Source organism: Panthera uncia, assembly GCF_023721935.1.
Source record: "Panthera uncia isolate 11264 chromosome C1 unlocalized genomic scaffold, Puncia_PCG_1.0 HiC_scaffold_3, whole genome shotgun sequence".
Classification (NCBI taxonomy): Eukaryota; Metazoa; Chordata; class Mammalia; order Carnivora; family Felidae; genus Panthera; species Panthera uncia.
In genome coordinates this window covers 58,710,222-58,722,303 of record NW_026057584.1, presented here as the reverse complement: position 1 = coordinate 58,722,303, position 12,082 = coordinate 58,710,222, and positions in this window count along the sequence as shown.

Below are 12,082 nucleotides of genomic sequence, written 5' to 3'. Positions count from 1 at the left end.
CCTCCACCCCTCACCTCTCTCAGTATTGACATTGCTGTACTACTGTCCCACTCAATGGAGCAGTGAACATCTGTGGTTTTAACTTGCCCAGAATTATTTCCCTTTCTTCTGATAATTGGACTCTAATTTCCGGGAACCACCCCTCATCTACACTAAGCCTTATGGTTTAGATGGGACAGTCTCACACACACACACACACACACACACACACACCGTCTCAGGAGTGGACATGTATCTCAGGCCTGACTCATCAGCTTGATCCACTCCTCTGGCCACAGTAAATGGATCAGGGATGAGCACAGAACCCAGCCCGGTAAGAACCAATCTTGGAACTTTTTCTGGAACTCCTAGGAAAGAGAAAGAAGCAATTTGGTCACAACTTTATATGTTTATACCATGCTTGAGAAAATAGGTAAATATAGTGTAGATAATGAGAGTCCAGCTTCTCACTGTCAGAGAAAAAAGTTAAAAATAAGGAAAGAAAGGGGGCGCCTGGGTGGCTCAGTCGCTTTAGCGTGTGACTCTTCATTTGGGCTCAAGTCATGATCCCAGGGTTTGCGGGATCGAGCCCCGTGTTGGGCTTTGCACTGAGTGTGGAACCTGCTTGGGATTCTCTCCCTCCCTCTCTCTCTGCCCCTCCCCTACTTTCACATGAATGCATACTCTCTTGCTCTCCTTCAAAAAATTAAAAAGAAATTAAAAAGAAATAAACTAATTTAAGAAAATAAGGAAAGAAGGGAGGTTAAATGAACCCCAAGATTTTTGGATTGATATTAGAGGTACTAGTATGAATTTGTGGTTTTTAAATATGTACCCAAATGGGGGCACCTGATTGGCTCAGTCAGCTAAGCATCAGACTCTTGATTCGGCTCAGGCCATGAACTCATGATTGGTAAGATCGAGCCCTGCATTGGGCTCTGTGCTATCAGCACAGAGCCTGCTTGGGATTCTCTCTCTCTCTCTCTCTCTCTCTCTCTCTCTCTCTTCCTCTCTCTCCCCTACTCCCCCGCTCACACTCTCTCTCTCAAAATAGATAGATAGATAGATAGACAGACAAATAAATAAAATACGTGCCCAAATAGATGGATAGGTTTCTGATATACTCAGAAATAAATATGTGTGTGTATGCATGAGCTAGTGTATTTCATAGCCTTGTTTTTGAGAAGGCCTAGACACAATGACACCCCAGGAGTGATAAGCATACCTAAGCACCCAGATCTTGGGTTCCAAATACCATTCTCCAACAAAAGGAACCAGGGCTCCTTGGAGACATGATTGATTCTGGGACTACAAAAGAGAAAACATATGAATCTGTTGCATCTCAAAGTGCTAGAAAGTTGGGAAGGGTTCAACAACAATGATGGAGGCAGGGTGCCTGGGTGGCTCAGTCAGTTAAGCGTCTGACTTTGGCTAAGGTCATGATCTCATGGTTCTTGAGTTCAAGCCCCGCATGGAGCTATGTGCTGACAGCTCAGAGCCTGGATCCTGCTTTGGATTTTGTGTCTCTCTCTCTTTCTGCCTCTCTCCCCCTCACACATTTTCTCTCTCTCTCTCTCTCTCAAATTAAATAAACGTAAAAAAAAATAATAATGATGATGGAGGCATATCAAAAGGCATGAAAGAGCTTCCAATAGCCAAAGATGAACCATTTGAAAAACAAAATAAATAATGACATTATTGGATTGTATAATGACAGTATAGAATAAAATAAATGTCCATAAATGTCCACAGAATAAAATAAATGTACAACGTGACTAGTCAGGTTGTAATTTATAGAATAAAATAAAAGTCCATGTCATGGACATTTATTGGTAATGATACCAATAAGTAATTGAATAAATATATCAATGGAGAAGAGACAGCTTTTTTTACAGAAAACTTCCAGCCAATAAATATAGATGGAATGAGGGAACTAGAAAATTACTATTAGAATAATACAGTAAAAATTGTTGCAGGCAAAATCAATCGATGATTTCCAAAATTAATGGGCAAAAGTTTGAGGAAAAATAAGATATTTGTGTAGTCTCAAAGTATCTCCCCCAAGATATGTATTAATTACAAAGGGAGATATTGTTAACTTTTCATTGGAGAAACCTGGCTGACACCATGTTAAATTAACATTACCAGTAATACGACATCCTGATATCATGTACCCCCAATATGATGGCCTGAGAAGAGTCTATATTATTTCTGAGGTATTCTTTTTTTTTTTTTAATTTTTTTTTTTTAACATTTATTTATTTTTGAGACAGAGAGAGAGAGAGCATGAACGGGGGAGGGGCAGAGAGAGAGGGAGACACAGAATCTGAAACGGGCTCCAGGCTCTGAGCAGTCAGCACAGAGCCCGACGCGGGGCTCGAACTCACGGACCGCGAGATCGTGACCTGAGCCGAAGTCGGACGCTTAACCGACTGAGCCACCCAGGCGCCCCATTTCTGAGGTATTCTTAACACAAATGCATGACCTCAGTCTCATCATGAGAAAACATTAGACTCAAATTGAGCGATGTTTTACAAACTGACTGATCAGTACTCTTTGAAAGTATTAAGGTCACTAGAGACAAAAATGGTTAAGGAAATGTCACAGAATGGAGGAGACTAAGGATATGTGACATCTAAGTAAGACGCGAGATCCTCAACTGGATGCTGAAGCAGATTTCCATGGAAAAAAATGGCGACCCTCAGTCTTTTTATTTAGATTGCAACAGTATTAAGTTCTTAGTTTTGAGCATTGTACTTTTGCCACCCAGGAAGTTAACATTACTAGAAGCGGGATGAGGGTATTCAAGAACTTTCTGAATGACTTTTGAAACTCTTTCACAAATTTAAAATGATTTCAAAATAGTTTTTGTACTATTTTGTACAGCATGGGGACTATAGTTAATGGTACTGTATTGTGTATTTAAATGTTGCTAAGAGAGTAGATCTTAAAAAGTCTCATCACAAGAAAACAATTTTGTAACTATAAATGGTGACAGATGTTAACTAGACTTACAGTGGTGATCATTTTACAATATATACAAAGCAAATCATTATGTTGTACACCTCAAATGAATATGTTCTATGTCAATCATACCTGAATTAAATTTTTCAAAAATTAAGATAGCTTTTTTAAAGTTAAAAAAAATTTTTTTTGATATAGAGGTTAAAAGTCAAGGGTCATTTAAGATTACTGAATAATGGCGCAGGAGAAGAGTAGCCAGGGCCTGAAAATAGGAGCTCCTGGATCAAGCTATGACTGAAGCTAACCACGCCAAGACTTTTTGGTTGTTTCTGGACAAGGATGCAAATAAATTTATTCTACAGAACAATAAATTTAAATAAGTACAGCAACGTTGGGAAGAAAGCAAAAGAGAAGTGTACAACAAGGAGAGCAGGTAAGAGTTGCATTCTACAAAATGTTAAAATAGTGTCATTAATATTTTTTAAAAATTGAAATGTTTATAAATACGCTTCTCCAGCTTGCCCAACACTTCTGAATATCACTTCAGGTTATCCACTGAATTCACATTTTGCCTAGCGATACCGCCTACCTAGTGTGCCTGAGAAATGCAAGAAAACTCAGCCTGAAACATCTTTCTATTGGCCATGCCATAGGACATGAAATTCACGGTGTCCATTTCCTTTGGAGTTAATGCCCTAAAGATCTCTACTAAAATGGAAATCCTGTGGCCCAACATATAAAGGCCATCCAGGTTCTATCTGGAAGAGTAACAGTTTATCAACAATTAGCAACTTAGCACCAATTTATTAACCAGATTAAGCACTGCCCCCTCAGAGGGTCTTGGAGGAATGGAGCAGAGGATGAGGAAATTTTTTTAATGTTTATTTATTTTTGAGAGAGTGACAGAGACAGAGTGTGAGCGGGGGAGGGGCAGAGAGAGAGGGAGACACAGAATCTGAAACAGGCTCCAGGCTCTGAGTTGTCAGCACAGAGCCCGACACGGGGCTCGAACTCACGAACCATGAGATCATGGCCTGAGCCGAAGTCGGATGCTTAACCGACTGAGCCACCCAGGTGCCCCGAGGATGAGTACTTTTTAATGAAAGAACCAAGAGGGAGGAAGAATTTGAAGACTAAGAGGGAAGATCTGGATAATGTGCTGACACTGGAGGTCCAGCTTGAAGGTAGCAGGCGGAGAGAGGAGAGAGGAGCACAGACAAAAGGAATAGGGAAAGAAGAATGGCACAGTGCCAAGAACAAACCCGCCAAAGATACCTGTCTGCAGCCACCTCTTGCAGTACTAATAGAATCATTGTCCAAAGGGCACATTAGAGGGGCGCCTGGGTGGCTCGGTTGAGCTTCCGACTTCAGCTCTGGTCATGATCTCATTGTCTGTGAGTTCGAGCCCCGCGTCGGGCTCTGTGCTGACAGCTCAGAGCCTGGAGCCTGTTTCAGATTCTGTGTCTCCCTCTCTCTCTGACCCTCCCCCATTCATGCTCTGTCTCTGTCTCAAAAATAAATAAACATTAAAAAAAAATTAAAAAAAAAAAAAAAAAACAAAGGGTACATTAGATTATGGCTGCCATATACAGTTGTGCTGGCTGTTCCCAGGCAAGGGGACAAGTCGGGATTGAAATCCAGCCCAAGATGCTCTTGCCAAGCCGTGAGTCCGAAGGGGGGGTGGGGGGGGGGTGCTGCATCTGCTGAGAGGAAGGCCTTTCCTGTCGTTGAGCAAATACTTCGCAGTGGCAGCCTTGCATCAAAATAATTGTCAAGCCCTTTTCCCCGAGGGGACGAGAACGTGTTGATACTTTCCTGGTGGCACAATCTCCTTCCACTTCCGGGGAATGTGCCAATAGACCTTGCTGCCTTTCACATCCACTGTGCTCCCAGGCCACTCCCACCCAGTCGCCCTTCTAACACTCAGATGTGTTTTGGAGGTGGTTGAAGGCGGAGGACAGGGGGCTCTGGCTGGAAAGAACTTTGTAGCCGTTATCAAGTTATTTTCAAAGGCAGAACTACTGGAGCAAAGTCTGTGCCGGAAACGTTTTGTGTGCTGGTCTATCGTTCGAGCTGTTCGGAGAAGGACAGTGACAGAAGCTTCCATGCTACTAGCATCCTCAACAAAAATCACAAGTTAAACATCTTCATCCACTCTTTTTTCTGCTACCTTATGGACTGCAAAAAATACTTGAGTCAAAATTAGGGCAATCACCATGCCCTGTGAGTTATTTCTCCCTACTGTTCTCAGGACAGTGTTAACGTGCACGGCTGCTTCTGATACATTTTGACAAGGAGAAAGTGGCAAATTAGCTCATTATCTCTTTAGAGCAGTGCAGAGACGCTGGGAGAAAATCCCATCTGGCCTTAGAGTATCTTACCTGATGAGCAGAACCAGCAAATGCTCACTTTTGTTTTGCCCAAACTCTTTTCTGCAGCTTTTTCTCAGGCCAGTAGTTGAAGCCAGGCTCCCTTTGGACCAGAAGTCATCTGCTGTCCCCTCAGGATTGTGGCCACTTCTGTAGAGCACCACGCACCCATGGTGAGCCCAGATGAGAGCCCAAATTTCACCAGTGAAGGAAGTTGAGGCGATCATCATTAGCATTTATTTCCTGGTTTTTCCTATCCATATTCCCAATCAGTGACGTAATGAAGATGCTGAAGATACAGGAGGCAGCCACGTAAGAGCTTTTATCTGAGACACCATCTGCCCTGAAGCTCTTCCTCCCGAGAGTCTGCTGCTGCCCAAAATATTTGCATAGGGCTACGTTCCTGCTGAATGCAAGCATGTTGCTGTAGAAGGACAGCACATTAATGGCCCTTTCCGCAATCACACGTCCATTATTTATTGACCGCCTACTATATTTAATCAGGTCTTCCCGCTAAGCCCTGAGGAAACAGCGGTGACCGAAATAGACATGGGGAGTGTCATGTCCAATTTGCCATTCTTACCTAGCCAACCCTTTCCACCTTCAGTTTTTGTCACTCCGCCGGGAAGCCCTCCCTGAGCCCTAACCCTGATTTAACGGACCCTCTTCTATTCTCCCCTCACGTTCTGTGCACACCCCCATGGCACTTAATGCTAAAAGGGAACCCCCAGTCCCCAGGATTTCAAACAGGGGCAAAGGTTAGTTTACATCTCAAAATCTCCTTTCATTTTCATTTCAGTTGTAAAGGACCACATAAAATAACTCTTAAAACGTCACCCTTAAGTGCTACTGAAAGGAGGGGAAAATTGATATTCGTTGCGCAAAATCTGGAAAAAATAAAGTCTATATTGCTCATAATGGCAAATGTGGTTGTGGGTCATGAATCTGGTCTAACTCACTAAAATCCATAAAAATAGTTACAACTTGTTCGTAAAACACCTCTTGCGAGACTTTCCGTAAGAAACTTCAGAAGGTAATGAAACATCGGATAATGGGGAGTGCTAATTGACTCTGGCAAAGCCCTGAGAGGCTCTGCTTCATCTTCCTTAGGTGCGCCATGGATACTGCCCCCACAGACAGGTGACTTCTTCACCCAAGTTTCCAAGAACCAATAGCCAAAAGAGCCAGGGCCCTTCCTACCATGAGACCTCTAACCTAGATTTTACTTTTGAGTTTAACATGGTACCTTCTCGTGTCTTCCTGCACATTCCTGGGTCATCAGATAGAGTGATTTTGGTAAATAGATCCTATAATTGAGAATTAAGATCATTAAGGTCTCCCAGGCATGTCCCATGTTCAAAATTTAAAATTGAAACCAGGCCTATAATTCATAGTGAAAGATGGAAAACCAAAGGGAAACTAAAGTAGAAAAGAGAAAAAATTCTCACACAGGCTGAGAAAACCCTTTCATGTCTAGCTTCTCTCATAAAATATGGAGTCTTGGGGAAATCACAGTATCTTGGATTCAGAAAACCATTTTTACGCTTTTTCTTCTTTGCATTAAAAAAAAAAATCCATGATAGTCTTGGCCCACTTCCTCAGGTTTTCCAGACCCATGAGCCATTCTGCATCACCATGGCGTTTATTATAATCTTGAGCTCTTGACAAAAGTAGAGGCAATTTTCCATCACGGTGAAACATTTGCTAAGTACTGACAAACACAATTTGCACATCTCCAAATGGAGCTAATTTTGACATGATAAAATAAAATAAGATTACTGCGTATTTAGGCTTCATAATGACCAATTTGATTTCACAAAATAATTCAAAGGGAGGTAGGGGAAATCCACCAATTACTAACTGTCAAAAACATATTAAGAGGCATCATGGCCAGTGTAAAGTTATTAAGTTAATCAACGGAAACTTCTGTTCTCCCCCCAGCCAATCTTCTGTTCAATATTGACTCTCTTGACAGTATCCTTTAATGCCTAGGAACTGCTTTAATAATCTTGAAACAGGAAAAAATAATTAGCATGTATTTGTAACAAAAGGTGTATAGACATTGATGCTGTAATTATAGATCATAATAGAGGATATAACTTAACGTCCTAAAAGACAGCTTGCCTGAACACACGTAGGAGATGATTTGGGGATGTGTGCAGGGATGGTGCAGTTGGGTACTTGGAAAATAATTTAGGCGGCAAGCAATGTGGTCTGCTTACCCAAACCACAGAGCGAATGTAATTAAAAGGGGGAATGGAAAATATTGTGGGTTTGTCCCCAAAAAATTGGGCAGGGACTTTTTCTGACTATAATCTTCTCTTGTTACAAACGTCAGCAGAAGGAAGTAGCGATGTGAAGAACATGAAACAATGGCAGATCTGTCCAGGCTATTCCTCTTAACTGCTTGGTATGCAGACAAACAGTGAGGAAGACAGAGGGAAGTCTGGACAGTAAGGCTGGTAAATTTAGATACTTCATCCCCTATGATAAAAACTCTGTACCAGTCCCCTTTAGTCTTCCACTGAATTCAATTGCAAGAAAAAGAAACAAAGAGAAAGGAGATAGAGAAACTCGGGGTTAACATGAAAAGAGAAAGACCTGCTCAAACAAAAACATGGCTCGCTTCTTCTGTCTTTTCTGCTACCACCAGGTTCCTGTAAAAGTATTAGAGAAGCTCTACAATAGAGTACCAGGGAAGGCACCATGTTCTCTCTCATACAGTATTTATTTATACTTTATTCTACTTGGAATTTCTTTCTTCAGGAAGTTCAGATTTTACTTGAGGCTTTCCCATAGCACAATGTCTTGAAGAAAAGAACTAGGTCAGCGTAACTGGGTTGGATGTTACGATCTGACACCACCAGTGTCGGGCTTGAGACCAGAGGCATCGGTCATTTTTCTTTCGTTAAAGTCAGGTTCCCCGAGGGGAGGTAGTGAGCTGGGGGAAGAGCATGAGAATCAAGAGAGGACCCTGGTGCCAGGAGCTGGGGAGAAGGGCTAGGCTCCAGCTGAGGGAGCCAGACAGTGAGTTGATTATACATACAGATGTGCAGAGCAGTTCTTTGCTTTGAGCGCAGAATGCCTCTTGCCATCAATTTATTTCTCCCTGGGATGGAAATTGAGACTAATCCAGTCTCCATCTTAGTGGGTCCCATCTCCTCTCCCAACGGACACTTTGCACCCTCCCGTGGTGCGGCAAAGATACAATAGGAACATCTCAGATGGAAGGACCAGAATGCAGGGTCCACTTAATCATCAGGCACAGTAGGCACAGTACCTAGGCTCATAATACATTTAGGGGTCCATGCAGATGTTTTTAATTTGTTTTTAAAATCAGGAGAATAATGAATCCAGCAATCATGCTCCTAGGTGTATACCCCCTAAAGTTGAAACAGGCATTCGAATATTTACACGTGAATATTCATCGACGCCAGTAGAAAGGTTAAACAACCGAATTCCCACCAGTGGACGAAGGGATGACCAAAATGTGATCTATCCATACAACGATGCAATACTATTCGGTCGTGAAAATATTCAGCCACGTAACTGATAATGTTCCATTGTGGATGAACCTCCAAGATGTGGCGTTAAGTGAAAGAAGCCAGATACAAAAGGCGACATGCCGTAGAATTCCACTTACATGAAATATCCAGAAGAGGTAAATCCATGGAGACAGAAAGCAGATTAGAGGTTCTCAAGGGACTGGGTGAAGGAGGTTATGGAGAGTAACTGCTTAATAGGTACAGGGTTTCTTTTCCAGGTAGAGCTTTGGAACTAGACAGAGGTGGTGGTTGTACAACATTGTCACGAAATTAAATGCCGTTGCATCGTACATCTTAAAATAGTTCATTGTATGTTATGTGAATGTTATCTTGATAGAAAAAAGAAAGAAATGAATCCAACCTGGATCATATTTACCTTTGTACCAAGGTTATCATAAAATACAAACTTGTAGAAAATTCGTGAAGGGGCCCCCAACGCAAAAGTGCCTGCAGCATACCGAAGCCATAATGCAGCCTTGACAGAATGCACAAAGCCCAGGCGCAAGCCAGAAGGAACATGAACTATCTGAGGAAGTGAGAGAAGCCACAGTGGCTGGAGCACAGCAAATGAGGGACAGACTCCTTGAGGAAGATGGTCAAGTCAGCAGGGGATCAACCATGGGAAAGACTCAGGATGCTATTGGAAGTGCCAATAAAGAGTTTTAAGGAGACTGGTTTTGTTTTGTTTTTTTTTTTTAATCCCTCTGGGCTGCTATTTTGGAGAGTAGACTAGTAGGGAGTCAAGAAGGGTGGTTACTTTGGTGGAGTCCAAATAAGAGGATATTGCCATAATCTGGATTAAGACAAAAAAATAATGGCTGCTGGCAGGAGAGGTGTAGAGAGACGCATGGCTTTGGAACATTTGAATTTTTTTTTTTAATTTTTTTTTTAAGTTTATTTATTTTTGAGACAGAGAGAGACAGAGCATGAACGGGGGAGGGTCAGAGAGAGAGGGAGACGCAGAATCGGAAGCAGGCTCCAGGCTCCAGGCTCTGAGCCATGAGCCCAGAGCCTGACGTGGGGCTCGAACTCACAGACCGCGAGATCGTGACCTGAGCTGAAGTCGGACGCTTAACCGACTGAGCCACCCAGGCGCCCTGGAACATTTGAAATATCAACAGGACCAATATGGGGGATGAGAAGGAGAAGGTGGTCAAGGCTCATTTTCGCTTTTCTGGCATGAGCATCTAGATGCATATGATGATGCTATTCATTAAGAAAGAAGCCACCTGGGTGGCTCAGTCAGTTAAGCGTCTGACTTCGGCTCGGGTCATGATCTTGCAGTTCACGGGTTCGATCCCCATGTTGGGCTCTGTGCTGACGGCTCAGAGCCTGGAGCCTGCTTCGGATTCTGTGTCTCCCTCTCTCTCTGCCCCACCCCTGCTCACGCTCTATCTCTCTCTCTCAAAAATAAATTAACACATTAAAAAAATTAAAAAAAAAAAAAAAGATAGATACTGATGGTCCAGGATTAGGGGCAGACATTCAGAAATTGTGTTTTGAACATATAAATTTTGAAGTACCTGTGAAACTTTCAACAGGGAGGACAAAAGGGTAGTTCAGTATCTTGGGTGCAATTCAAGTGGGGAGCAGAGTAGGGACAGAAAACTTGGTGACTGTCCATGTCCAGAGTAAAAGGAAACCCCCAGAATGAATGAGATCAAAATGAGGAGAGTAAGAGTGCAAAATGAGGAGAGAATTCAACTCAGATCAGGACTTGAGAAAACCCAACATTTTAAGTGTCAGAAGAAAAGCTAGGAAAGGAGATAAGTGGAAAGAAGTAGAAGGAAACTCAGGAGGGCCATGGATGTCAAGGAAAGATACTGTTTCAAGAAGAGGAGGACACACAACTGACCCCAACACTTTTGAGGTCAAGCAGAATGTGAATGTTTAAATGTTACATGGTTATGCTGTGGAGGTCATTATCGACCTTTTCGAAAGCTTGTTGTTAGTGGATGGGACAGAAACCAGACGAGAGTAAATTGAGAAGAGGGTGGGAGAGGGGCATCTGGGTGGCTCAGTTGGTTGAGCATCCGATTTCAGCTCAGGTCACGATCTCATGGTTCATGAGTTCAAGCCCTGCATTGGGCTCTGCACTGACAGTGCAGAGCCTGCTTGGGATTCTCTCTGTCTCTCTGTCTCTCAAAATAAATAAACTTAAGGAAACTTTTTTAAATAAGAGGGTAGGAGAAGAGGGGGTGGACAGAATGTGGAACAGCTCTTTCAAGAAGTTGTGAAGCTGGAGGAGCAGGTGATCGTGAGACAAGCCAAAGCCCGACTTCGCTCACCCTCACTGCCCATTTGGCAAGAGGGGAATGAAGGCACAGCAGAGACTGCTAATTCTTAGAGACCAGGGACGAGCATCAGAGGCCCTTCTGCAGCTGGAGGCTTGACTGCCCAACAACTTGACAGGGGCCGCACCACGACCCTGCTAATTTTGTGACTTTGCAAAGGACAGCGTTCTCCGCCCTTTCAGAGCAAAACCACAGAGAAACTGAAGTTTGGCAGCTTTCTCGCCAGCAGCTCTCAAGTTGTGGGGGGAAATCCTCAAGAACACGAAGGCATGATCACAGTGGGTCCGAGTCCAGAATGCCATCTTCAAATAATATTAAGACTCTGTACAAACAGCAAGCCAGAGGGCAAGTCGGGGAGGGGCAGAGGGAGAGAGAATGTTAATCAGGCTCCAGACCCAGCACACAGCCCGACACGGGGCTTGATCTCACAGCCTTGGGATCGTGACCTGAGGTAAAATCAGGAGTTGGATGCTCAGCTGACTGAGCCAACCAGGCGTCCCCCGAACACAGTTAGGAGGACACCCAGCGCCAGTGCTGAAGACAGAGCCCCGCCCCAAGATCCCCTTGCACGTTCCTCCTCACTGTTCACTTCCTTCCACCGCGCCTCTCCCCCCTGTGTCGTTAGTTTAAATTCTGGGACACAAGAAACATCAATACTGTCCCTTCATCCTTTGCCAACCGCAGAAGGAACCAGCCCAGCAGAGAGAGGCCCAGATGATACAAGCCTCCTGGTTCTGGGTGGTTTACACCTACTGCCCCTGCCGATGTATAGCATCAGGCAAATGATGCTTTCACAGGGCAGAATGTTACTTTTTCCTTCCTCAAGAACTGCGATTAGAGAGTTGGCTGTGTGCGTATGTTGCTGCCTTAGAGTCTCTAGTTTCTGTTTCAGGGTTGACTACTGTCTCCAGTGTTCGGGTAGATTCAAGAA